Source organism: Dicentrarchus labrax, unplaced genomic scaffold (assembly GCF_905237075.1).
Source record: "Dicentrarchus labrax unplaced genomic scaffold, dlabrax2021, whole genome shotgun sequence".
Taxonomy (NCBI): domain Eukaryota; kingdom Metazoa; phylum Chordata; class Actinopteri; family Moronidae; genus Dicentrarchus; species Dicentrarchus labrax.
The window spans coordinates 42,042-66,720 of NW_026136995.1; the positions used below are offsets into that span (position 1 = coordinate 42,042).

Consider the following 24,679-nt stretch of genomic DNA (forward strand, 5'->3'; position numbering starts at 1 on the left):
AGAAAAAAAAAAAAAAAATCACAGAAAATGATCCACAATTATTCCAGCAAAAGGTAGGGGTAGCATGTGGAAAGATATCACGGTAACCTTGGATAGGTTGACAGTGTTGACCCTTACAAAAGCAGTTGATAGTGTATTTTGTCATATGAACTGCTGACCTTTCTTTCTAGACATCTGGTCAGAACATCCTTGGAAGAGCTTTCATCGTCGTCAACCTCAACGGTTAACTCTTTTACCTGTCACTGGCATTAAATCAAGTTCCACCGAGACTTGAACTCGGATCACTGGATTCAAAGTCCAGAGTGCTGACCATTACACCATGGAACCACAGGACATGCCTGTCAAGCTTTTGCAACATAATTAGAGATCAGGTTTTCCGGCCAGGTTAAGCGTTGTAAGTCTAAAAGGTATGTAAGACATGAGAAAAATTGGGTCTATTTCGACAAACTTACAGCTGTTTCGTTCACTGACAGGGAAGGGAGCATTGCGTGTTTAACAAATTCATTGTGAATCCATTCATCTGTGGGGTTTGCAGGAGGCAAATTCAAAACTTCCTCATGTACGAGGATGGACAAGTGGCATTCCGTGCGGTACTGCAGCTTCAAAAGCAGGTCCCACCGAGACTTGAACTCGGATCGCTGGATTCAGAGCCCAGAGTGCTAACCATTACACCATGGAACCGGCACATGGCCACAAGAGGTCCTTTCTCACGGTGCATTCCCATGTATGTTAACGATGCAGCGCATAGGTGACGAAAGACACGACTGCCTACAAACAATGAATGCAGCAGGAGATGTGGGTAGCGTGTTGAAACACATGGAACCTTTACATAGGTTGACTAGGTAAAGCCTTACAAACGGTGCTGCTAATGTATTTGCTCATATGTGTTTCTTTCCAAACACAGAGTTAGCGGAGTGGAAAACTGTTGCTGTCAGAAGTGGGATTCGAACCCACGCCTCCAGGGGAGACTGCGACCTGAACGCAGCGCCTTAGACCGCTCGGCCATCCTGACGCCTTGAGCTGATCTTTTTCGGATCTCGAAGAATCGTCTCGATGGTGCAGGGGTAGAATTTCAACTGAATCTGGGCGAACAGAAGGATTTTCTTCATTCAGGAAGAGGAAAATGCTCGTTTGGTCTCTTGACCGGGCTAAGCGTAGATAACTGGGCTAAGCGTACACTGAGGATTTGGGAAATAGCCCCATAAGCCTCTGATTTGAATGATTCTTACAATGAATCCAGTAACCGATAGGAGTGGCGTGTGGAAAAACATCACGGTAACTTTGGATAGGTTGACAACGTAGACAGTGCACTTACAAATAGTGATGCTACTGTATCATATGACAACGTTCTGTTTAGAAGAAGCAGCCTCTGCTGTTTGTTAAGAGAAATGAAAAAGCTTGCAGCACCTGGTATTCCTAGGCAGTCTCCTATCCAAGTACTAAACAGGCCCAACCCCGCTTAGCTTCCGAGATCGGGCGTGTTCAGGGTGGTCTGGCCGTAAGCGAGAGCTGCACCTGCAAATGGACCCTTTAAAGACGTTGTTACACCATGTTCTGTTATTCTGTCAGATTAGGGTCTATGCGTAGGAGAATGTGAGAATACATTCAAGACGTTTATTTATGTACGTACGATTTGACGACCAACTTTTATTGATTTGTTTAAAGCACTCAGTAGACGGATGAGCCAAGCCTGTTGGTTGAGGGTCATTCCTGACGAACAGGAGAAGGTAGGCGATCTCGACTAGCACCAATCCGGACCTGGGAGGCGGGGGACCCTCTGCTGCGTTGGAGGCAGAGCGTGGCTGGACCAAGGCTGGATCTGTGGTGGTAGGGGAGCCATCAGCCACCACGTCAGGAGCGGGGGTCTGGCCAGGAGATGGGCGCTCACTCAGCTTGCGCTTCCCTGGAAGCCGCAGTTGATCCCCACTGTCCAGAGTTTGGAATTTGCTGCTCAGCAAGAGAGTGTCAGCTGCAATTCGTCGGCTGGAACGTTTAGCACGCCGCACACTTCTGACCCGGACCCATGACTCCGTGTTGCGGGGAGTGGAGCAGGCCTGGAACTCAGGTCCAGCCCCGAGGGTGGGCCACGAGTCGGTGCTAAGAGCTGGGATATTTGTTGAAAGGATCGGCTCCCCAAAAAAACAATGAATCCAGCAACCGACAGGAGTAGCGTGTGGAAACACATCATGGTAACTTTGGATAGGTTGACAACGTAGACCCTTACAAACAGTGCTGCTACTGTATTTTGTCATATGATCTGCTGACCTTTCTTTCCAAACATCATTTTAGACCATCCTGACTCTTTCAGCGCTTTGCTTTTGAATCTGGATGGATGCTCTCAACGGTGCAGCGGTAGAATTTTAACATAATCTGAGCAAACAGAAGGACTTTCTTCATTCAGGAAAAAAAATGCTTGTTTGGTCTCTTGATCTGTCGACGCGCTTAACCTTTGTCCCATCGATATGCATTAGGGTCTTGTACAACGGGCTCTTGTGCAACGGGAAAAGAACTATGTGGCGCGAACTACGGCCCTTAGAGCTGAACGCAGCACCTTAGAGCACTCAGCCATCTTGTCCCAAACTTGCACTTGGACTCCTTCTCTTGGGCCACCAAGTCACTCCCAACCCCAAGTGAAGAATCCACTGTTGTCCGGCAGAGAGCCGTGTTCATGAAAAATCACAGAAAATGATCCACAATTATTCCAGCAAAAGGTAGGGGTAGCATGTGGAAAGATATCACGGTAACCTTGGATAGGTTGACAGTGTTGACCCTTACAAAAGCAGTTGATAGTGTATTTTGTCATATGAACTGCTGACCTTTCTTTCTAGACATCTGGTCAGAACATCCTTGGAAGAGCTTTCATCGTCGTCAACCTCAACGGTTAACTCTTTTACCTGTCACTGGCATTAAATCAAGTTCCACCGAGACTTGAACTCGGATCACTGGATTCAAAGTCCAGAGTGCTGACCATTACACCATGGAACCACAGGACATGCCTGTCAAGCTTTTGCAACATAATTAGAGATCAGGTTTTCCGGCCAGGTTAAGCGTTGTAAGTCTAAAAGGTATGTAAGACATGAGAAAAATTGGGTCTATTTCGACAAACTTACAGCTGTTTCGTTCACTGACAGGGAAGGGAGCATTGCGTGTTTAACAAATTCATTGTGAATCCATTCATCTGTGGGGTTTGCAGGAGGCAAATTCAAAACTTCCTCATGTACGAGGATGGACAAGTGGCATTCCGTGCGGTACTGCAGCTTCAAAAGCAGGTCCCACCGAGACTTGAACTCGGATCGCTGGATTCAGAGCCCAGAGTGCTAACCATTACACCATGGAACCGGCACATGGCCACAAGAGGTCCTTTCTCACGGTGCATTCCCATGTATGTTAACGATGCAGCGCATAGGTGACGAAAGACACGACTGCCTACAAACAATGAATGCAGCAGGAGATGTGGGTAGCGTGTTGAAACACATGGAACCTTTACATAGGTTGACTAGGTAAAGCCTTACAAACGGTGCTGCTAATGTATTTGCTCATATGTGTTTCTTTCCAAACACAGAGTTAGCGGAGTGGAAAACTGTTGCTGTCAGAAGTGGGATTCGAACCCACGCCTCCAGGGGAGACTGCGACCTGAACGCAGCGCCTTAGACCGCTCGGCCATCCTGACGCCTTGAGCTGATCTTTTTCGGATCTCGAAGAATCGTCTCGATGGTGCAGGGGTAGAATTTCAACTGAATCTGGGCGAACAGAAGGATTTTCTTCATTCAGGAAGAGGAAAATGCTCGTTTGGTCTCTTGACCGGGCTAAGCGTAGATAACTGGGCTAAGCGTACACTGAGGATTTGGGAAATAGCCCCATAAGCCTCTGATTTGAATGATTCTTACAATGAATCCAGTAACCGATAGGAGTGGCGTGTGGAAAAACATCACGGTAACTTTGGATAGGTTGACAACGTAGACAGTGCACTTACAAATAGTGATGCTACTGTATCATATGACAACGTTCTGTTTAGAAGAAGCAGCCTCTGCTGTTTGTTAAGAGAAATGAAAAAGCTTGCAGCACCTGGTATTCCTAGGCAGTCTCCTATCCAAGTACTAAACAGGCCCAACCCCGCTTAGCTTCCGAGATCGGGCGTGTTCAGGGTGGTCTGGCCGTAAGCGAGAGCTGCACCTGCAAATGGACCCTTTAAAGACGTTGTTACACCATGTTCTGTTATTCTGTCAGATTAGGGTCTATGCGTAGGAGAATGTGAGAATACATTCAAGACGTTTATTTATGTACGTACGATTTGACGACCAACTTTTATTGATTTGTTTAAAGCACTCAGTAGACGGATGAGCCAAGCCTGTTGGTTGAGGGTCATTCCTGACGAACAGGAGAAGGTAGGCGATCTCGACTAGCACCAATCCGGACCTGGGAGGCGGGGGACCCTCTGCTGCGTTGGAGGCAGAGCGTGGCTGGACCAAGGCTGGATCTGTGGTGGTAGGGGAGCCATCAGCCACCACGTCAGGAGCGGGGGTCTGGCCAGGAGATGGGCGCTCACTCAGCTTGCGCTTCCCTGGAAGCCGCAGTTGATCCCCACTGTCCAGAGTTTGGAATTTGCTGCTCAGCAAGAGAGTGTCAGCTGCAATTCGTCGGCTGGAACGTTTAGCACGCCGCACACTTCTGACCCGGACCCATGACTCCGTGTTGCGGGGAGTGGAGCAGGCCTGGAACTCAGGTCCAGCCCCGAGGGTGGGCCACGAGTCGGTGCTAAGAGCTGGGATATTTGTTGAAAGGATCGGCTCCCCAAAAAAACAATGAATCCAGCAACCGACAGGAGTAGCGTGTGGAAACACATCATGGTAACTTTGGATAGGTTGACAACGTAGACCCTTACAAACAGTGCTGCTACTGTATTTTGTCATATGATCTGCTGACCTTTCTTTCCAAACATCATTTTAGACCATCCTGACTCTTTCAGCGCTTTGCTTTTGAATCTGGATGGATGCTCTCAACGGTGCAGCGGTAGAATTTTAACATAATCTGAGCAAACAGAAGGACTTTCTTCATTCAGGAAAAAAAATGCTTGTTTGGTCTCTTGATCTGTCGACGCGCTTAACCTTTGTCCCATCGATATGCATTAGGGTCTTGTACAACGGGCTCTTGTGCAACGGGAAAAGAACTATGTGGCGCGAACTACGGCCCTTAGAGCTGAACGCAGCACCTTAGAGCACTCAGCCATCTTGTCCCAAACTTGCACTTGGACTCCTTCTCTTGGGCCACCAAGTCACTCCCAACCCCAAGTGAAGAATCCACTGTTGTCCGGCAGAGAGCCGTGTTCATGAAAAATCACAGAAAATGATCCACAATTATTCCAGCAAAAGGTAGGGGTAGCATGTGGAAAGATATCACGGTAACCTTGGATAGGTTGACAGTGTTGACCCTTACAAAAGCAGTTGATAGTGTATTTTGTCATATGAACTGCTGACCTTTCTTTCTAGACATCTGGTCAGAACATCCTTGGAAGAGCTTTCATCGTCGTCAACCTCAACGGTTAACTCTTTTACCTGTCACTGGCATTAAATCAAGTTCCACCGAGACTTGAACTCGGATCACTGGATTCAAAGTCCAGAGTGCTGACCATTACACCATGGAACCACAGGACATGCCTGTCAAGCTTTTGCAACATAATTAGAGATCAGGTTTTCCGGCCAGGTTAAGCGTTGTAAGTCTAAAAGGTATGTAAGACATGAGAAAAATTGGGTCTATTTCGACAAACTTACAGCTGTTTCGTTCACTGACAGGGAAGGGAGCATTGCGTGTTTAACAAATTCATTGTGAATCCATTCATCTGTGGGGTTTGCAGGAGGCAAATTCAAAACTTCCTCATGTACGAGGATGGACAAGTGGCATTCCGTGCGGTACTGCAGCTTCAAAAGCAGGTCCCACCGAGACTTGAACTCGGATCGCTGGATTCAGAGCCCAGAGTGCTAACCATTACACCATGGAACCGGCACATGGCCACAAGAGGTCCTTTCTCACGGTGCATTCCCATGTATGTTAACGATGCAGCGCATAGGTGACGAAAGACACGACTGCCTACAAACAATGAATGCAGCAGGAGATGTGGGTAGCGTGTTGAAACACATGGAACCTTTACATAGGTTGACTAGGTAAAGCCTTACAAACGGTGCTGCTAATGTATTTGCTCATATGTGTTTCTTTCCAAACACAGAGTTAGCGGAGTGGAAAACTGTTGCTGTCAGAAGTGGGATTCGAACCCACGCCTCCAGGGGAGACTGCGACCTGAACGCAGCGCCTTAGACCGCTCGGCCATCCTGACGCCTTGAGCTGATCTTTTTCGGATCTCGAAGAATCGTCTCGATGGTGCAGGGGTAGAATTTCAACTGAATCTGGGCGAACAGAAGGATTTTCTTCATTCAGGAAGAGGAAAATGCTCGTTTGGTCTCTTGACCGGGCTAAGCGTAGATAACTGGGCTAAGCGTACACTGAGGATTTGGGAAATAGCCCCATAAGCCTCTGATTTGAATGATTCTTACAATGAATCCAGTAACCGATAGGAGTGGCGTGTGGAAAAACATCACGGTAACTTTGGATAGGTTGACAACGTAGACAGTGCACTTACAAATAGTGATGCTACTGTATCATATGACAACGTTCTGTTTAGAAGAAGCAGCCTCTGCTGTTTGTTAAGAGAAATGAAAAAGCTTGCAGCACCTGGTATTCCTAGGCAGTCTCCTATCCAAGTACTAAACAGGCCCAACCCCGCTTAGCTTCCGAGATCGGGCGTGTTCAGGGTGGTCTGGCCGTAAGCGAGAGCTGCACCTGCAAATGGACCCTTTAAAGACGTTGTTACACCATGTTCTGTTATTCTGTCAGATTAGGGTCTATGCGTAGGAGAATGTGAGAATACATTCAAGACGTTTATTTATGTACGTACGATTTGACGACCAACTTTTATTGATTTGTTTAAAGCACTCAGTAGACGGATGAGCCAAGCCTGTTGGTTGAGGGTCATTCCTGACGAACAGGAGAAGGTAGGCGATCTCGACTAGCACCAATCCGGACCTGGGAGGCGGGGGACCCTCTGCTGCGTTGGAGGCAGAGCGTGGCTGGACCAAGGCTGGATCTGTGGTGGTAGGGGAGCCATCAGCCACCACGTCAGGAGCGGGGGTCTGGCCAGGAGATGGGCGCTCACTCAGCTTGCGCTTCCCTGGAAGCCGCAGTTGATCCCCACTGTCCAGAGTTTGGAATTTGCTGCTCAGCAAGAGAGTGTCAGCTGCAATTCGTCGGCTGGAACGTTTAGCACGCCGCACACTTCTGACCCGGACCCATGACTCCGTGTTGCGGGGAGTGGAGCAGGCCTGGAACTCAGGTCCAGCCCCGAGGGTGGGCCACGAGTCGGTGCTAAGAGCTGGGATATTTGTTGAAAGGATCGGCTCCCCAAAAAAACAATGAATCCAGCAACCGACAGGAGTAGCGTGTGGAAACACATCATGGTAACTTTGGATAGGTTGACAACGTAGACCCTTACAAACAGTGCTGCTACTGTATTTTGTCATATGATCTGCTGACCTTTCTTTCCAAACATCATTTTAGACCATCCTGACTCTTTCAGCGCTTTGCTTTTGAATCTGGATGGATGCTCTCAACGGTGCAGCGGTAGAATTTTAACATAATCTGAGCAAACAGAAGGACTTTCTTCATTCAGGAAAAAAAAATGCTTGTTTGGTCTCTTGATCTGTCGACGCGCTTAACCTTTGTCCCATCGATATGCATTAGGGTCTTGTACAACGGGCTCTTGTGCAACGGGAAAAGAACTATGTGGCGCGAACTACGGCCCTTAGAGCTGAACGCAGCACCTTAGAGCACTCAGCCATCTTGTCCCAAACTTGCACTTGGACTCCTTCTCTTGGGCCACCAAGTCACTCCCAACCCCAAGTGAAGAATCCACTGTTGTCCGGCAGAGAGCCGTGTTCATGAAAAATCACAGAAAATGATCCACAATTATTCCAGCAAAAGGTAGGGGTAGCATGTGGAAAGATATCACGGTAACCTTGGATAGGTTGACAGTGTTGACCCTTACAAAAGCAGTTGATAGTGTATTTTGTCATATGAACTGCTGACCTTTCTTTCTAGACATCTGGTCAGAACATCCTTGGAAGAGCTTTCATCGTCGTCAACCTCAACGGTTAACTCTTTTACCTGTCACTGGCATTAAATCAAGTTCCACCGAGACTTGAACTCGGATCACTGGATTCAAAGTCCAGAGTGCTGACCATTACACCATGGAACCACAGGACATGCCTGTCAAGCTTTTGCAACATAATTAGAGATCAGGTTTTCCGGCCAGGTTAAGCGTTGTAAGTCTAAAAGGTATGTAAGACATGAGAAAAATTGGGTCTATTTCGACAAACTTACAGCTGTTTCGTTCACTGACAGGGAAGGGAGCATTGCGTGTTTAACAAATTCATTGTGAATCCATTCATCTGTGGGGTTTGCAGGAGGCAAATTCAAAACTTCCTCATGTACGAGGATGGACAAGTGGCATTCCGTGCGGTACTGCAGCTTCAAAACCAGGTCCCACCGAGACTTGAACTCGGATCGCTGGATTCAGAGCCCAGAGTGCTAACCATTACACCATGGAACCGGCACATGGCCACAAGAGGTCCTTTCTCACGGTGCATTCCCATGTATGTTAACGATGCAGCGCATAGGTGACGAAAGACACGACTGCCTACAAACAATGAATGCAGCAGGAGATGTGGGTAGCGTGTTGAAACACATGGAACCTTTACATAGGTTGACTAGGTAAAGCCTTACAAACGGTGCTGCTAATGTATTTGCTCATATGTGTTTCTTTCCAAACACAGAGTTAGCGGAGTGGAAAACTGTTGCTGTCAGAAGTGGGATTCGAACCCACGCCTCCAGGGGAGACTGCGACCTGAACGCAGCGCCTTAGACCGCTCGGCCATCCTGACGCCTTGAGCTGATGTTTTTCGGATCTCGAAGAATCGTCTCGATGGTGCAGGGGTAGAATTTCAACTGAATCTGGGCGAACAGAAGGATTTTCTTCATTCAGGAAGAGGAAAATGCTCGTTTGGTCTCTTGACCGGGCTAAGCGTAGATAACTGGGCTAAGCGTACACTGAGGATTTGGGAAATAGCCCCATAAGCCTCTGATTTGAATGATTCTTACAATGAATCCAGTAACCGATAGGAGTGGCGTGTGGAAAAACATCACGGTAACTTTGGATAGGTTGACAACGTAGACAGTGCACTTACAAATAGTGATGCTACTGTATCATATGACAACGTTCTGTTTAGAAGAAGCAGCCTCTGCTGTTTGTTAAGAGAAATGAAAAAGCTTGCAGCACCTGGTATTCCTAGGCAGTCTCCTATCCAAGTACTAAACAGGCCCAACCCCGCTTAGCTTCCGAGATCGGGCGTGTTCAGGGTGGTCTGGCCGTAAGCGAGAGCTGCACCTGCAAATGGACCCTTTAAAGACGTTGTTACACCATGTTCTGTTATTCTGTCAGATTAGGGTCTATGCGTAGGGAGAATGTGAGAATACATTCAAGACGTTTATTTATGTACGTACGATTTGACGACCAACTTTTATTGATTTGTTTAAAGCACTCAGTAGACGGATGAGCCAAGCCTGTTGGTTGAGGGTCATTCCTGACGAACAGGAGAAGGTAGGCGATCTCGACTAGCACCAATCCGGACCTGGGAGGCGGGGGACCCTCTGCTGCGTTGGAGGCAGAGCGTGGCTGGACCAAGGCTGGATCTGTGGTGGTAGGGGAGCCATCAGCCACCACGTCAGGAGCGGGGGTCTGGCCAGGAGATGGGCGCTCACTCAGCTTGCGCTTCCCTGGAAGCCGCAGTTGATCCCCACTGTCCAGAGTTTGGAATTTGCTGCTCAGCAAGAGAGTGTCAGCTGCAATTCGTCGGCTGGAACGTTTAGCACGCCGCACACTTCTGACCCGGACCCATGACTCCGTGTTGCGGGGAGTGGAGCAGGCCTGGAACTCAGGTCCAGCCCCGAGGGTGGGCCACGAGTCGGTGCTAAGAGCTGGGATATTTGTTGAAAGGATCGGCTCCCCAAAAAAACAATGAATCCAGCAACCGACAGGAGTAGCGTGTGGAAACACATCATGGTAACTTTGGATAGGTTGACAACGTAGACCCTTACAAACAGTGCTGCTACTGTATTTTGTCATATGATCTGCTGACCTTTCTTTCCAAACATCATTTTAGACCATCCTGACTCTTTCAGCGCTTTGCTTTTGAATCTGGATGGATGCTCTCAACGGTGCAGCGGTAGAATTTTAACATAATCTGAGCAAACAGAAGGACTTTCTTCATTCAGGAAAAAAAATGCTTGTTTGGTCTCTTGATCTGTCGACGCGCTTAACCTTTGTCCCATCGATATGCATTAGGGTCTTGTACAACGGGCTCTTGTGCAACGGGAAAAGAACTATGTGGCGCGAACTACGGCCCTTAGAGCTGAACGCAGCACCTTAGAGCACTCAGCCATCTTGTCCCAAACTTGCACTTGGACTCCTTCTCTTGGGCCACCAAGTCACTCCCAACCCCAAGTGAAGAATCCACTGTTGTCCGGCAGAGAGCCGTGTTCATGAAAAATCACAGAAAATGATCCACAATTATTCCAGCAAAAGGTAGGGGTAGCATGTGGAAAGATATCACGGTAACCTTGGATAGGTTGACAGTGTTGACCCTTACAAAAGCAGTTGATAGTGTATTTTGTCATATGAACTGCTGACCTTTCTTTCTAGACATCTGGTCAGAACATCCTTGGAAGAGCTTTCATCGTCGTCAACCTCAACGGTTAACTCTTTTACCTGTCACTGGCATTAAATCAAGTTCCACCGAGACTTGAACTCGGATCACTGGATTCAAAGTCCAGAGTGCTGACCATTACACCATGGAACCACAGGACATGCCTGTCAAGCTTTTGCAACATAATTAGAGATCAGGTTTTCCGGCCAGGTTAAGCGTTGTAAGTCTAAAAGGTATGTAAGACATGAGAAAAATTGGGTCTATTTCGACAAACTTACAGCTGTTTCGTTCACTGACAGGGAAGGGAGCATTGCGTGTTTAACAAATTCATTGTGAATCCATTCATCTGTGGGGTTTGCAGGAGGCAAATTCAAAACTTCCTCATGTACGAGGATGGACAAGTGGCATTCCGTGCGGTACTGCAGCTTCAAAAGCAGGTCCCACCGAGACTTGAACTCGGATCGCTGGATTCAGAGCCCAGAGTGCTAACCATTACACCATGGAACCGGCACTTGGCCACAAGAGGTCCTTTCTCACGGTGCATTCCCATGTATGTTAACGATGCAGCGCATAGGTGACGAAAGACACGACTGCCTACAAACAATGAATGCAGCAGGAGATGTGGGTAGCGTGTTGAAACACATGGAACCTTTACATAGGTTGACTAGGTAAAGCCTTACAAACGGTGCTGCTAATGTATTTGCTCATATGTGTTTCTTTCCAAACACAGAGTTAGCGGAGTGGAAAACTGTTGCTGTCAGAAGTGGGATTCGAACCCACGCCTCCAGGGGAGACTGCGACCTGAACGCAGCGCCTTAGACCGCTCGGCCATCCTGACGCCTTGAGCTGATCTTTTTCGGATCTCGAAGAATCGTCTCGATGGTGCAGGGGTAGAATTTCAACTGAATCTGGGCGAACAGAAGGATTTTCTTCATTCAGGAAGAGGAAAATGCTCGTTTGGTCTCTTGACCGGGCTAAGCGTAGATAACTGGGCTAAGCGTACACTGAGGATTTGGGAAATAGCCCCATAAGCCTCTGATTTGAATGATTCTTACAATGAATCCAGTAACCGATAGGAGTGGCGTGTGGAAAAACATCACGGTAACTTTGGATAGGTTGACAACGTAGACAGTGCACTTACAAATAGTGATGCTACTGTATCATATGACAACGTTCTGTTTAGAAGAAGCAGCCTCTGCTGTTTGTTAAGAGAAATGAAAAAGCTTGCAGCACCTGGTATTCCTAGGCAGTCTCCTATCCAAGTACTAAACAGGCCCAACCCCGCTTAGCTTCCGAGATCGGGCGTGTTCAGGGTGGTCTGGCCGTAAGCGAGAGCTGCACCTGCAAATGGACCCTTTAAAGACGTTGTTACACCATGTTCTGTTATTCTGTCAGATTAGGGTCTATGCGTAGGAGAATGTGAGAATACATTCAAGACGTTTATTTATGTACGTACGATTTGACGACCAACTTTTATTGATTTGTTTAAAGCACTCAGTAGACGGATGAGCCAAGCCTGTTGGTTGAGGGTCATTCCTGACGAACAGGAGAAGGTAGGCGATCTCGACTAGCACCAATCCGGACCTGGGAGGCGGGGGACCCTCTGCTGCGTTGGAGGCAGAGCGTGGCTGGACCAAGGCTGGATCTGTGGTGGTAGGGGAGCCATCAGCCACCACGTCAGGAGCGGGGGTCTGGCCAGGAGATGGGCGCTCACTCAGCTTGCGCTTCCCTGGAAGCCGCAGTTGATCCCCACTGTCCAGAGTTTGGAATTTGCTGCTCAGCAAGAGAGTGTCAGCTGCAATTCGTCGGCTGGAACGTTTAGCACGCCGCACACTTCTGACCCGGACCCATGACTCCGTGTTGCGGGGAGTGGAGCAGGCCTGGAACTCAGGTCCAGCCCCGAGGGTGGGCCACGAGTCGGTGCTAAGAGCTGGGATATTTGTTGAAAGGATCGGCTCCCCAAAAAAACAATGAATCCAGCAACCGACAGGAGTAGCGTGTGGAAACACATCATGGTAACTTTGGATAGGTTGACAACGTAGACCCTTACAAACAGTGCTGCTACTGTATTTTGTCATATGATCTGCTGACCTTTCTTTCCAAACATCATTTTAGACCATCCTGACTCTTTCAGCGCTTTGCTTTTGAATCTGGATGGATGCTCTCAACGGTGCAGCGGTAGAATTTTAACATAATCTGAGCAAACAGAAGGACTTTCTTCATTCAGGAAAAAAAATGCTTGTTTGGTCTCTTGATCTGTCGACGCGCTTAACCTTTGTCCCATCGATATGCATTAGGGTCTTGTACAACGGGCTCTTGTGCAACGGGAAAAGAACTATGTGGCGCGAACTACGGCCCTTAGAGCTGAACGCAGCACCTTAGAGCACTCAGCCATCTTGTCCCAAACTTGCACTTGGACTCCTTCTCTTGGGCCACCAAGTCACTCCCAACCCCAAGTGAAGAATCCACTGTTGTCCGGCAGAGAGCCGTGTTCATGAAAAATCACAGAAAATGATCCACAATTATTCCAGCAAAAGGTAGGGGTAGCATGTGGAAAGATATCACGGTAACCTTGGATAGGTTGACAGTGTTGACCCTTACAAAAGCAGTTGATAGTGTATTTTGTCATATGAACTGCTGACCTTTCTTTCTAGACATCTGGTCAGAACATCCTTGGAAGAGCTTTCATCGTCGTCAACCTCAACGGTTAACTCTTTTACCTGTCACTGGCATTAAATCAAGTTCCACCGAGACTTGAACTCGGATCACTGGATTCAAAGTCCAGAGTGCTGACCATTACACCATGGAACCACAGGACATGCCTGTCAAGCTTTTGCAACATAATTAGAGATCAGGTTTTCCGGCCAGGTTAAGCGTTGTAAGTCTAAAAGGTATGTAAGACATGAGAAAAATTGGGTCTATTTCGACAAACTTACAGCTGTTTCGTTCACTGACAGGGAAGGGAGCATTGCGTGTTTAACAAATTCATTGTGAATCCATTCATCTGTGGGGTTTGCAGGAGGCAAATTCAAAACTTCCTCATGTACGAGGATGGACAGGTGGCATTCCGTGCGGTACTGCAGCTTCAAAACCAGGTCCCACCGAGACTTGAACTCGGATCGCTGGATTCAGAGCCCAGAGTGCTAACCATTACACCATGGAACCGGCACATGGCCACAAGAGGTCCTTTCTCACGGTGCATTCCCATGTATGTTAACGATGCAGCGCATAGGTGACGAAAGACACGACTGCCTACAAACAATGAATGCAGCAGGAGATGTGGGTAGCGTGTTGAAACACATGGAACCTTTACATAGGTTGACTAGGTAAAGCCTTACAAACGGTGCTGCTAATGTATTTGCTCATATGTGTTTCTTTCCAAACACAGAGTTAGCGGAGTGGAAAACTGTTGCTGTCAGAAGTGGGATTCGAACCCACGCCTCCAGGGGAGACTGCGACCTGAACGCAGCGCCTTAGACCGCTCGGCCATCCTGACGCCTTGAGCTGATGTTTTTCGGATCTCGAAGAATCGTCTCGATGGTGCAGGGGTAGAATTTCAACTGAATCTGGGCGAACAGAAGGATTTTCTTCATTCAGGAAGAGGAAAATGCTCGTTTGGTCTCTTGACCGGGCTAAGCGTAGATAACTGGGCTAAGCGTACACTGAGGATTTGGGAAATAGCCCCATAAGCCTCTGATTTGAATGATTCTTACAATGAATCCAGTAACCGATAGGAGTGGCGTGTGGAAAAACATCACGGTAACTTTGGATAGGTTGACAACGTAGACAGTGCACTTACAAATAGTGATGCTACTGTATCATATGACAACGTTCTGTTTAGAAGAAGCAGCCTCTGCTGTTTGTTAAGAGAAATGAAAAAGCTTGCAGCACCTGGTATTCCTAGGCAGTCTCCTATCCAAGTACTAAACAGGCCCAACCCCGCTTAGCTTCCGAGATCGGGCGTGTTCAGGGTGGTCTGGCCGTAAGCGAGAGCTGCACCTGCAAATGGACCCTTTAAAGACGTTGTTACACCATGTTCTGTTATTCTGTCAGATTAGGGTCTATGCGTAGGAGAATGTGAGAATACATTCAAGACGTTTATTTATGTACGTACGATTTGACGACCAACTTTTATTGATTTGTTTAAAGCACTCAGTAGACGGATGAGCCAAGCCTGTTGGTTGAGGGTCATTCCTGACGAACAGGAGAAGGTAGGCGATCTCGACTAGCACCAATCCGGACCTGGGAGGCGGGGGACCCTCTGCTGCGTTGGAGGCAGAGCGTGGCTGGACCAAGGCTGGATCTGTGGTGGTAGGGGAGCCATCAGCCACCACGTCAGGAGCGGGGGGTCTGGCCAGGAGATGGGCGCTCACTCAGCTTGCGCTTCCCTGGAAGCCGCAGTTGATCCCCACTGTCCAGAGTTTGGAATTTGCTGCTCAGCAAGAGAGTGTCAGCTGCAATTCGTCGGCTGGAACGTTTAGCACGCCGCACACTTCTGACCCGGACCCATGACTCCGTGTTGCGGGGAGTGGAGCAGGCCTGGAACTCAGGTCCAGCCCCGAGGGTGGGCCACGAGTCGGTGCTAAGAGCTGGGATATTTGTTGAAAGGATCGGCTCCCCAAAAAAACAATGAATCCAGCAACCGACAGGAGTAGCGTGTGGAAACACATCATGGTAACTTTGGATAGGTTGACAACGTAGACCCTTACAAACAGTGCTGCTACTGTATTTTGTCATATGATCTGCTGACCTTTCTTTCCAAACATCATTTTAGACCATCCTGACTCTTTCAGCGCTTTGCTTTTGAATCTGGATGGATGCTCTCAACGGTGCAGCGGTAGAATTTTAACATAATCTGAGCAAACAGAAGGACTTTCTTCATTCAGGAAAAAAAATGCTTGTTTGGTCTCTTGATCTGTCGACGCGCTTAACCTTTGTCCCATCGATATGCATTAGGGTCTTGTACAACGGGCTCTTGTGCAACGGGAAAAGAACTATGTGGCGCGAACTACGGCCCTTAGAGCTGAACGCAGCACCTTAGAGCACTCAGCCATCTTGTCCCAAACTTGCACTTGGACTCCTTCTCTTGGGCCACCAAGTCACTCCCAACCCCAAGTGAAGAATCCACTGTTGTCCGGCAGAGAGCCGTGTTCATGAAAAATCACAGAAAATGATCCACAATTATTCCAGCAAAAGGTAGGGGTAGCATGTGGAAAGATATCACGGTAACCTTGGATAGGTTGACAGTGTTGACCCTTACAAAAGCAGTTGATAGTGTATTTTGTCATATGAACTGCTGACCTTTCTTTCTAGACATCTGGTCAGAACATCCTTGGAAGAGCTTTCATCGTCGTCAACCTCAACGGTTAACTCTTTTACCTGTCACTGGCATTAAATCAAGTTCCACCGAGACTTGAACTCGGATCACTGGATTCAAAGTCCAGAGTGCTGACCATTACACCATGGAACCACAGGACATGCCTGTCAAGCTTTTGCAACATAATTAGAGATCAGGTTTTCCGGCCAGGTTAAGCGTTGTAAGTCTAAAAGGTATGTAAGACATGAGAAAAATTGGGTCTATTTCGACAAACTTACAGCTGTTTCGTTCACTGACAGGGAAGGGAGCATTGCGTGTTTAACAAATTCATTGTGAATCCATTCATCTGTGGGGTTTGCAGGAGGCAAATTCAAAACTTCCTCATGTACGAGGATGGACAAGTGGCATTCCGTGCGGTACTGCAGCTTCAAAAGCAGGTCCCACCGAGACTTGAACTCGGATCGCTGGATTCAGAGCCCAGAGTGCTAACCATTACACCATGGAACCGGCACATGGCCACAAGAGGTCCTTTCTCACGGTGCATTCCCATGTATGTTAACGATGCAGCGCATAGGTGACGAAAGACACGACTGCCTACAAACAATGAATGCAGCAGGAGATGTGGGTAGCGTGTTGAAACACATGGAACCTTTACATAGGTTGACTAGGTAAAGCCTTACAAACGGTGCTGCTAATGTATTTGCTCATATGTGTTTCTTTCCAAACACAGAGTTAGCGGAGTGGAAAACTGTTGCTGTCAGAAGTGGGATTCGAACCCACGCCTCCAGGGGAGACTGCGACCTGAACGCAGCGCCTTAGACCGCTCGGCCATCCTGACGCCTTGAGCTGATCTTTTTCGGATCTCGAAGAATCGTCTCGATGGTGCAGGGGTAGAATTTCAACTGAATCTGGGCGAACAGAAGGATTTTCTTCATTCAGGAAGAGGAAAATGCTCGTTTGGTCTCTTGACCGGGCTAAGCGTAGATAACTGGGCTAAGCGTACACTGAGGATTTGGGAAATAGCCCCATAAGCCTCTGATTTGAATGATTCTTACAATGAATCCAGTAACCGATAGGAGTGGCGTGTGGAAAAACATCACGGTAACTTTGGATAGGTTGACAACGTAGACAGTGCACTTACAAATAGTGATGCTACTGTATCATATGACAACGTTCTGTTTAGAAGAAGCAGCCTCTGCTGTTTGTTAAGAGAAATGAAAAAGCTTGCAGCACCTGGTATTCCTAGGCAGTCTCCTATCCAAGTACTAAACAGGCCCAACCCCGCTTAGCTTCCGAGATCGGGCGTGTTCAGGGTGGTCTGGCCGTAAGCGAGAGCTGCACCTGCAAATGGACCCTTTAAAGACGTTGTTACACCATGTTCTGTTATTCTGTCAGATTAGGGTCTATGCGTAGGAGAATGTGAGAATACATTCAAGACGTTTATTTATGTACGTACGATTTGACGACCAACTTTTATTGATTTGTTTAAAGCACTCAGTAGACGGATGAGCCAAGCCTGTTGGTTGAGGGTCATTCCTGACGAACAGGAGAAGGTAGGCGATCTCGACTAGCACCAATCCGGACCTGGGAGGCGGGGGGACCCTCTGCTGCGTTGGAGGCAGAGCGTGGCTGGACCAAGGCTGGATCTGTGGTGGTAGGGGAGCCATCAGCCACCACGTCAGGAGCGGGGGTCTGGCCAGGAGATGGGCGCTCACTCAGCTTGCGCTTCCCTGGAAGCCGCAGTTGATCCCCACTGTCCAGAGTTTGGAATTTGCTGCTCAGCAAGAGAGTGTCAGCTGCAATTCGTCGGCTGGAACGTTTAGCACGCCGCACACTTCTGACCCGGACCCATGACTCCGTGTTGCGGGGAGTGGAGCAGGCCTGGAACTCAGGTCCAGCCCCGAGGGTGGGCCACGAGTCGGTGCTAAGAGCTGGGATATTTGTTGAAAGGATCGGCTCCCCAAAAAAACAATGAATCCAGCAACCGACAGGAGTAGCGTGTGGAAACACATCATGGTAACTTTGGATAGGTTGACAACGTAGACCCTTACAAACAGTGCTGCTACTGTATTTTGTCATATGATCTGCTGACCTTTCTTTCCAAACATCATTTTAGACCATCCTGACTCTTTCAGCGCTTTGCTTTTGAATCTGGATGGATGCTCTCAACGGTGCAGCGGTAGAATTTTAACATAATCTGAGCAAACAGAAGGACTTTCTTCATTCAGGAAAAAAAATGCTTGTTTGGTCTCTTGATCTGTCGACGCGCTTAACCTTTGTCCCATCGATATGCATTAGGGTCTTGTACAACGGGCTCTTGTGCAACGGGAAAAGAACTATGTGGCGCGAACTACGGCCCTTAGAGCTGAACGCAGCACCTTAGAGCACTCAGCCATCTTGTCCCAAACTTGCACTTGGACTCCTTCTCTTGGGCCACCAAGTCACTCCCAACCCCAAGTGAAGAATCCACTGTTGTCCGGCAGAGAGCCGTGTTCATGAAAAATCACAGAAAATGATCCACAATTATTCCAGCAAAAGGTAGGGGTAGCATGTGGAAAGATATCACGGTAACCTTGGATAGGTTGACAGTGTTGACCCTTACAAAAGCAGTTGATAGTGTATTTTGTCATATGAACTGCTGACCTTTCTTTCTTTCTGGTCAGAACATCCTTGGAAGAGCTTTCATCGTCATCAACCTCAACGGTTAACTCTTTTACCTGTCACTGGCATTAAATCAAGTTCCACCGAGACTTGAACTCGGATCACTGGATTCAAAGTCCAGAGTGCTGACCATTACACCATGGAACCACAGGACATGCCTGTCAAGCTTTTGCAACATAATTAGAGATCAGGTTTTCCGGCCAGGTTAAGCGTTGTAAGTCTAAAAGGTATGTAAGACATGAGAAAAATTGGGTCTATTTCGACAAACTTACAGCTGTTTCGTTCACTGACAGGGAAGGGAGCATTGCGTGTTTAACAAATTCATTGTGAATCCATTCATCTGTGGGGTTTGCAGGAGGCAAATTCAAAACTTCCTCATGTACGAGGATGGACAAGTGGCATTCCGTGCGGTACTGCAGCTTCAAAATCAGGTCCCACCGAGACTTGAACTCGGATCGCTGGATTCAGAGCCCAGAGTGCTAACCATTACACCATGGAACCGGCACATGGCCACAAGAGGTCCTTTCGCACGGTGCATTCCCATGTATGTTAACGATGCAGCGCATAGGTGACGAAAGACACGACTGCCTACAAACAATGATTGCAGCAGGAGATGTGGGTAGCGTGTTGAAACACATGGAACCTTTACATAGGTTGACTAGGTAAAGCCTTACAAACGGTGCTGCTAATGTATTTGCTCATATGTGTTTCTTTCCAAACACAGAGTTAGCGGAGTGGAAAACTGTTGCTGTCAGAAGTGGGATTCGAACCCACGCCTCCAGGGGAGACTGCGACCTGAACGCAGCGCCTTAGACCGCTCGGCCATCCTGACGCCTTGAGCTGATCTTTTTCGGATCTCGAAGAATCGTCTCGATGGTGCAGGGGTAGAATTTCAACTGAATCTGGGCGAACAGAAGGATTTTCTTCATTCAGGAAGAGGAAAATGCTCGTTTGGTCTCTTGACCGGGCTAAGCGTAGATAACTGGGCTAAGCGTACACTGAGGATTTGGGAAATAGCCCCATAAGCCTCTGATTTGAATGATTCTTACAATGAATCCAGTAACCGATAGGAGTGGCGTGTGGAAAAACATCACGGTAACTTTGGATAGGTTGACAACGTAGACAGTGCACTTACAAATAGTGATGCTACTGTATCATATGACAACGTTCTGTTTAGAAGAAGCAGCCTCTGCTGTTTGTTAAGAGAAATGAAAAAGCTTGCAGCACCTGGTATTCCTAGGCAGTCTCCTATCCAAGTACTAAACAGGCCCAACCCCGCTTAGCTTCCGAGATCGGGCGTGTTCAGGGTGGTCTGGCCGTAAGCGAGAGCTGCACCTGCAAATGGACCCTTTAAAGACGTTGTTACACCATGTTCTGTTATTCTGTCAGATTAGGGTCTATGCGTAGGAGAATGTGAGAATACATTCAAGACGTTTATTTATGTACGTACGATTTGACGACCAACTTTTATTGATTTGTTTAAAGCACTCAGTAGACGGATGAGCCAAGCCTGTTGGTTGAGGGTCATTCCTGACGAACAGGAGAAGGTAGGCGATCTCGACTAGCACCAATCCGGACCTGGGAGGCGGGGGACCCTCTGCTGCGTTGGAGGCAGAGCGTTGCTGGACCAAGGCTGGATCTGTGGTGGTAGGGGAGCCATCAGCCACCACGTCAGGAGCGGGGGGTCTGGCCAGGAGATGGGCGCTCACTCAGCTTGCGCTTCCCTGGAAGCCGCAGTTGATCCCCACTGTCCAGAGTTTGGAATTTGCTGCTCAGCAAGAGAGTGTCAGCTGCAATTCGTCGGCTGGAACGTTTAGCACGCCGCACACTTCTGACCCGGACCCATGACTCCGTGTTGCGGGGAGTGGAGCAGGCCTGGAACTCAGGTCCAGCCCCGAGGGTGGGCCACGAGTCGGTGCTAAGAGCTGGGATATTTGTTGAAAGGATCGGCTCCCCAAAAAAACAATGAATCCAGCAACCGACAGGAGTAGCGTGTGGAAACACATCATGGTAACTTTGGATAGGTTGACAACGTAGACCCTTACAAACAGTGCTGCTACTGTATTTTGTCATATGATCTGCTGACCTTTCTTTCCAAACATCATTTTAGACCATCCTGACTCTTTCAGCGCTTTGCTTTTGAATCTGGATGGATGCTCTCAACGGTGCAGCGGTAGAATTTTAACATAATCTGAGCAAACAGAAGGACTTTCTTCATTCAGGAAAAAATATGATATCTTTCTTGTACAACGGGCTCTTGTGCAACGGGAAAAGAACTATGTGGCGCGAACTACGGCCCTTAGAGCTGAACGCAGCACCTTAGAGCACTCAGCCATCTTGTCCCAAACTTGCACTTGGACTCCTTCTCTTGGGCCACCAAGTCACTCCCAACCCCAAGTGAAGAATCCACTGTTGTCCGGCAGAGAGCCGTGTTCATGAAAAATCACAGAAAATGATCCACAATTATTCCAGCAAAAGGTAGGGGTAGCATGTGGAAAGATATCACGGTAACCTTGGATAGGTTGACAGTGTTGACCCTTACAAAAGCAGTTGATAGTGTATTTTGTCATATGAACTGCTGACCTTTCTTTCTAGACATCTGGTCAGAACATCCTTGGAAGAGCTTTCATCGTCGTCAACCTCAACGGTTAACTCTTTTACCTGTCACTGGCATTAAATCAAGTTCCACCGAGACTTGAACTCGGATCACTGGATTCAAAGTCCAGAGTGCTGACCATTACACCATGGAACCACAGGACATGCCTGTCAAGCTTTTGCAACATAATTAGAGATCAGGTTTTCCGGCCAGGTTAAGCGTTGTAAGTCTAAAAGGTATGTAAGACATGAGAAAAATTGGGTCTATTTCGACAAACTTACAGCTGTTTCGTTCACTGACAGGGAAGGGAGCATTGCGTGTTTAACAAATTCATTGTGAATCCATTCATCTGTGGGGTTTGCAGGAGGCAAATTCAAAACTTCCTCATGTACGAGGATGGACAAGTGGCATTCCGTGCGGTACTGCAGCTTCAAAACCAGGTCCCACCGAGACTTGAACTCGGATCGCTGGATTCAGAGCCCAGAGTGCTAACCATTACACCATGGAACCGGCACATGGCCACAAGAGGTCCTTTCTCACGGTGCATTCCCATGTATGTTAACGATGCAGCGCATAGGTGACGAAAGACACGACTGCCTACAAACAATGAATGCAGCAGGAGATGTGGGTAGCGTGTTGAAACACATGGAACCTTTACATAGGTTGACTAGGTAAAGCCTTACAAACGGTGCTGCTAATGTATTTGCTCATATGTGTTTCTTTCCAAACACAGAGTTAGCGGAGTGGAAAACTGTTGCTGTCAGAAGTGGGATTCGAACCCACGCCTCCAGGGGAGACTGCGACCTGAACGCAGCGCCTTAGACCGCTCGGCCATCCTGACGCCTTGAGCTGATGTTTTTCGGATCTCGAAGAATCGTCTCGATGGTGCAGGGGTAGAATTTCAACTGAATCTGGGCGAACAGAAGGATTTTCTTCATTCAGGAAGAGGAAAATGCTCGTTTGGTCTCTTGACCGGGCTAAGCGTAGATAACTGGGCTAAGCGTACACTGAGGATTTGGGAAATAGCCCCATAAGCCTCTGATTTGAATGATTCTTACAATGAATCCAGTAACCGATAGGAGTGGCGTGTGGAAAAACATCACGGTAACTTTGGATAGGTTGACAACGTAGACAGTGCACTTACAAATAGTGATGCTACTGTATCATATGACAACGTTCTGTTTAGAAGAAGCAGCCTCTGCTGTTTGTTAAGAGAAATGAAAAAGCTTGCAGCACCTGGTATTCCTAGGCAGTCTCCTATCCAAGTACTAAACAGGCCCAACCCCGCTTAGCTTCCGAGATCGGGCGTGTTCAGGGTGGTCTGGCCGTAAGCGAGAGCTGCACCTGCAAATGGACCCTTTAAAGACGTTGTTACACCATGTTCTGTTATTCTGTCAGATTAGGGTCTATGCGTAGGGAGAATGTGAGAATACATTCAAGACGTTTATTTATGTACGTACGATTTGACGACCAACTTTTATTGATTTGTTTAAAGCACTCAGTAGACGGATGAGCCAAGCCTGTTGGTTGAGGGTCATTCCTGACGAACAGGAGAAGGTAGGCGATCTCGACTAGCACCAATCCGGACCTGGGAGGCGGGGGACCCTCTGCTGCGTTGGAGGCAGAGCGTGGCTGGACCAAGGCTGGATCTGTGGTGGTAGGGGAGCCATCAGCCACCACGTCAGGAGCGGGGGTCTGGCCAGGAGATGGGCGCTCACTCAGCTTGCGCTTCCCTGGAAGCCGCAGTTGATCCCCACTGTCCAGAGTTTGGAATTTGCTGCTCAGCAAGAGAGTGTCAGCTGCAATTCGTCGGCTGGAACGTTTAGCACGCCGCACACTTCTGACCCGGACCCATGACTCCGTGTTGCGGGGAGTGGAGCAGGCCTGGAACTCAGGTCCAGCCCCGAGGGTGGGCCACGAGTCGGTGCTAAGAGCTGGGATATTTGTTGAAAGGATCGGCTCCCCAAAAAAACAATGAATCCAGCAACCGACAGGAGTAGCGTGTGGAAACACATCATGGTAACTTTGGATAGGTTGACAACGTAGACCCTTACAAACAGTGCTGCTACTGTATTTTGTCATATGATCTGCTGACCTTTCTTTCCAAACATCATTTTAGACCATCCTGACTCTTTCAGCGCTTTGCTTTTGAATCTGGATGGATGCTCTCAACGGTGCAGCGGTAGAATTTTAACATAATCTGAGCAAACAGAAGGACTTTCTTCATTCAGGAAAAAAAATGCTTGTTTGGTCTCTTGATCTGTCGACGCGCTTAACCTTTGTCCCATCGATATGCATTAGGGTCTTGTACAACGGGCTCTTGTGCAACGGGAAAAGAACTATGTGGCGCGAACTACGGCCCTTAGAGCTGAACGCAGCACCTTAGAGCACTCAGCCATCTTGTCCCAAACTTGCACTTGGACTCCTTCTCTTGGGCCACCAAGTCACTCCCAACCCCAAGTGAAGAATCCACTGTTGTCCGGCAGAGAGCCGTGTTCATGAAAAATCACAGAAAATGATCCACAATTATTCCAGCAAAAGGTAGGGGTAGCATGTGGAAAGATATCACGGTAACCTTGGATAGGTTGACAGTGTTGACCCTTACAAAAGCAGTTGATAGTGTATTTTGTCATATGAACTGCTGACCTTTCTTTCTAGACATCTGGTCAGAACATCCTTGGAAGAGCTTTCATCGTCGTCAACCTCAACGGTTAACTCTTTTACCTGTCACTGGCATTAAATCAAGTTCCACCGAGACTTGAACTCGGATCACTGGATTCAAAGTCCAGAGTGCTGACCATTACACCATGGAACCACAGGACATGCCTGTCAAGCTTTTGCAACATAATTAGAGATCAGGTTTTCCGGCCAGGTTAAGCGTTGTAAGTCTAAAAGGTATGTAAGACATGAGAAAAATTGGGTCTATTTCGACAAACTTACAGCTGTTTCGCTTTCACTGACAGGGAAGGGAGCATTGCGTGTTTAACAAATTCATTGTGAATCCATTCATCTGTGGGGTTTGCAGGAGGCAAATTCAAAACTTCCTCATGTACGAGGATGGACAAGTGGCATTCCGTGCGGTACTGCAGCTTCAAAACCAGGTCCCACCGAGACTTGAACTCGGATCGCTGGATTCAGAGCCCAGAGTGCTAACCATTACACCATGGAACCGGCACATGGCCACAAGAGGTCCTTTCTCACGGTGCATTCCCATGTATGTTAACGATGCAGCGCATAGGTGACGAAAGACACGACTGCCTACAAACAATGAATGCAGCAGGAGATGTGGGTAGCGTG

The 24,679-nt window shown here is 48.0% G+C and overlaps 29 non-coding genes and 9 pseudogenes across 29 annotated transcripts; all 38 read right to left on the reverse strand.

The window, feature by feature from the left end:
- Nucleotides 1-255: 255 nt before the first annotated feature.
- trnaq-uug (transfer RNA glutamine (anticodon UUG)) lies at nt 256-327 on the reverse strand. Its single transcript has one exon. It is a non-coding gene; the product is annotated as a tRNA-Gln (tRNA).
- A 282-nt stretch (nt 328-609) lies between these two features.
- Nucleotides 610-681, reverse strand: trnaq-cug (transfer RNA glutamine (anticodon CUG)). The gene has a single exon. It is a non-coding gene; the product is annotated as a tRNA-Gln (tRNA).
- Nucleotides 682-929: 248 nt separating this feature from the next.
- On the reverse strand, nt 930-1,012 carry trnal-cag (transfer RNA leucine (anticodon CAG)). The gene has a single exon. It is a non-coding gene; the product is annotated as a tRNA-Leu (tRNA).
- Nucleotides 1,013-1,395: 383 nt separating this feature from the next.
- LOC127361046 (uncharacterized) lies at nt 1,396-1,504 on the reverse strand (annotated as a pseudogene).
- Nucleotides 1,505-2,913: 1,409 nt separating this feature from the next.
- trnaq-uug (transfer RNA glutamine (anticodon UUG)) lies at nt 2,914-2,985 on the reverse strand. Its single transcript has one exon. It is a non-coding gene; the product is annotated as a tRNA-Gln (tRNA).
- A 282-nt stretch (nt 2,986-3,267) lies between these two features.
- trnaq-cug (transfer RNA glutamine (anticodon CUG)) lies at nt 3,268-3,339 on the reverse strand. The gene has a single exon. It is a non-coding gene; the product is annotated as a tRNA-Gln (tRNA).
- Nucleotides 3,340-3,587: 248 nt separating this feature from the next.
- trnal-cag (transfer RNA leucine (anticodon CAG)) lies at nt 3,588-3,670 on the reverse strand. Its single transcript has one exon. It is a non-coding gene; the product is annotated as a tRNA-Leu (tRNA).
- A 383-nt stretch (nt 3,671-4,053) lies between these two features.
- LOC127361047 (uncharacterized) lies at nt 4,054-4,162 on the reverse strand (annotated as a pseudogene).
- Nucleotides 4,163-5,571: 1,409 nt separating this feature from the next.
- Nucleotides 5,572-5,643, reverse strand: trnaq-uug (transfer RNA glutamine (anticodon UUG)). Its single transcript has one exon. It is a non-coding gene; the product is annotated as a tRNA-Gln (tRNA).
- A 282-nt stretch (nt 5,644-5,925) lies between these two features.
- On the reverse strand, nt 5,926-5,997 carry trnaq-cug (transfer RNA glutamine (anticodon CUG)). Its single transcript has one exon. It is a non-coding gene; the product is annotated as a tRNA-Gln (tRNA).
- Nucleotides 5,998-6,245: 248 nt separating this feature from the next.
- On the reverse strand, nt 6,246-6,328 carry trnal-cag (transfer RNA leucine (anticodon CAG)). Its single transcript has one exon. It is a non-coding gene; the product is annotated as a tRNA-Leu (tRNA).
- Nucleotides 6,329-6,711: 383 nt separating this feature from the next.
- On the reverse strand, nt 6,712-6,820 carry LOC127361048 (uncharacterized; annotated as a pseudogene).
- Nucleotides 6,821-8,230: 1,410 nt separating this feature from the next.
- Nucleotides 8,231-8,302, reverse strand: trnaq-uug (transfer RNA glutamine (anticodon UUG)). The gene has a single exon. It is a non-coding gene; the product is annotated as a tRNA-Gln (tRNA).
- Nucleotides 8,303-8,584: 282 nt separating this feature from the next.
- Nucleotides 8,585-8,656, reverse strand: trnaq-cug (transfer RNA glutamine (anticodon CUG)). The gene has a single exon. It is a non-coding gene; the product is annotated as a tRNA-Gln (tRNA).
- Nucleotides 8,657-8,904: 248 nt separating this feature from the next.
- Nucleotides 8,905-8,987, reverse strand: trnal-cag (transfer RNA leucine (anticodon CAG)). Its single transcript has one exon. It is a non-coding gene; the product is annotated as a tRNA-Leu (tRNA).
- Nucleotides 8,988-9,370: 383 nt separating this feature from the next.
- On the reverse strand, nt 9,371-9,479 carry LOC127361049 (uncharacterized; annotated as a pseudogene).
- Nucleotides 9,480-10,889: 1,410 nt separating this feature from the next.
- trnaq-uug (transfer RNA glutamine (anticodon UUG)) lies at nt 10,890-10,961 on the reverse strand. Its single transcript has one exon. It is a non-coding gene; the product is annotated as a tRNA-Gln (tRNA).
- A 282-nt stretch (nt 10,962-11,243) lies between these two features.
- On the reverse strand, nt 11,244-11,315 carry trnaq-cug (transfer RNA glutamine (anticodon CUG)). Its single transcript has one exon. It is a non-coding gene; the product is annotated as a tRNA-Gln (tRNA).
- Nucleotides 11,316-11,563: 248 nt separating this feature from the next.
- trnal-cag (transfer RNA leucine (anticodon CAG)) lies at nt 11,564-11,646 on the reverse strand. The gene has a single exon. It is a non-coding gene; the product is annotated as a tRNA-Leu (tRNA).
- Nucleotides 11,647-12,029: 383 nt separating this feature from the next.
- Nucleotides 12,030-12,138, reverse strand: LOC127361050 (uncharacterized; annotated as a pseudogene).
- A 1,409-nt stretch (nt 12,139-13,547) lies between these two features.
- On the reverse strand, nt 13,548-13,619 carry trnaq-uug (transfer RNA glutamine (anticodon UUG)). The gene has a single exon. It is a non-coding gene; the product is annotated as a tRNA-Gln (tRNA).
- A 282-nt stretch (nt 13,620-13,901) lies between these two features.
- On the reverse strand, nt 13,902-13,973 carry trnaq-cug (transfer RNA glutamine (anticodon CUG)). The gene has a single exon. It is a non-coding gene; the product is annotated as a tRNA-Gln (tRNA).
- A 248-nt stretch (nt 13,974-14,221) lies between these two features.
- Nucleotides 14,222-14,304, reverse strand: trnal-cag (transfer RNA leucine (anticodon CAG)). The gene has a single exon. It is a non-coding gene; the product is annotated as a tRNA-Leu (tRNA).
- A 383-nt stretch (nt 14,305-14,687) lies between these two features.
- On the reverse strand, nt 14,688-14,796 carry LOC127361053 (uncharacterized; annotated as a pseudogene).
- A 1,410-nt stretch (nt 14,797-16,206) lies between these two features.
- trnaq-uug (transfer RNA glutamine (anticodon UUG)) lies at nt 16,207-16,278 on the reverse strand. Its single transcript has one exon. It is a non-coding gene; the product is annotated as a tRNA-Gln (tRNA).
- Nucleotides 16,279-16,560: 282 nt separating this feature from the next.
- On the reverse strand, nt 16,561-16,632 carry trnaq-cug (transfer RNA glutamine (anticodon CUG)). Its single transcript has one exon. It is a non-coding gene; the product is annotated as a tRNA-Gln (tRNA).
- Nucleotides 16,633-16,880: 248 nt separating this feature from the next.
- trnal-cag (transfer RNA leucine (anticodon CAG)) lies at nt 16,881-16,963 on the reverse strand. The gene has a single exon. It is a non-coding gene; the product is annotated as a tRNA-Leu (tRNA).
- A 383-nt stretch (nt 16,964-17,346) lies between these two features.
- Nucleotides 17,347-17,455, reverse strand: LOC127361054 (uncharacterized; annotated as a pseudogene).
- A 1,406-nt stretch (nt 17,456-18,861) lies between these two features.
- Nucleotides 18,862-18,933, reverse strand: trnaq-uug (transfer RNA glutamine (anticodon UUG)). Its single transcript has one exon. It is a non-coding gene; the product is annotated as a tRNA-Gln (tRNA).
- Nucleotides 18,934-19,215: 282 nt separating this feature from the next.
- Nucleotides 19,216-19,287, reverse strand: trnaq-cug (transfer RNA glutamine (anticodon CUG)). Its single transcript has one exon. It is a non-coding gene; the product is annotated as a tRNA-Gln (tRNA).
- Nucleotides 19,288-19,535: 248 nt separating this feature from the next.
- trnal-cag (transfer RNA leucine (anticodon CAG)) lies at nt 19,536-19,618 on the reverse strand. Its single transcript has one exon. It is a non-coding gene; the product is annotated as a tRNA-Leu (tRNA).
- Nucleotides 19,619-20,001: 383 nt separating this feature from the next.
- Nucleotides 20,002-20,110, reverse strand: LOC127361055 (uncharacterized; annotated as a pseudogene).
- Nucleotides 20,111-21,466: 1,356 nt separating this feature from the next.
- trnaq-uug (transfer RNA glutamine (anticodon UUG)) lies at nt 21,467-21,538 on the reverse strand. The gene has a single exon. It is a non-coding gene; the product is annotated as a tRNA-Gln (tRNA).
- A 282-nt stretch (nt 21,539-21,820) lies between these two features.
- Nucleotides 21,821-21,892, reverse strand: trnaq-cug (transfer RNA glutamine (anticodon CUG)). The gene has a single exon. It is a non-coding gene; the product is annotated as a tRNA-Gln (tRNA).
- Nucleotides 21,893-22,140: 248 nt separating this feature from the next.
- On the reverse strand, nt 22,141-22,223 carry trnal-cag (transfer RNA leucine (anticodon CAG)). Its single transcript has one exon. It is a non-coding gene; the product is annotated as a tRNA-Leu (tRNA).
- A 383-nt stretch (nt 22,224-22,606) lies between these two features.
- Nucleotides 22,607-22,715, reverse strand: LOC127361056 (uncharacterized; annotated as a pseudogene).
- A 1,410-nt stretch (nt 22,716-24,125) lies between these two features.
- On the reverse strand, nt 24,126-24,197 carry trnaq-uug (transfer RNA glutamine (anticodon UUG)). The gene has a single exon. It is a non-coding gene; the product is annotated as a tRNA-Gln (tRNA).
- Nucleotides 24,198-24,481: 284 nt separating this feature from the next.
- On the reverse strand, nt 24,482-24,553 carry trnaq-cug (transfer RNA glutamine (anticodon CUG)). The gene has a single exon. It is a non-coding gene; the product is annotated as a tRNA-Gln (tRNA).
- Between the last annotated feature and the right edge of the window lie 126 nt (nt 24,554-24,679).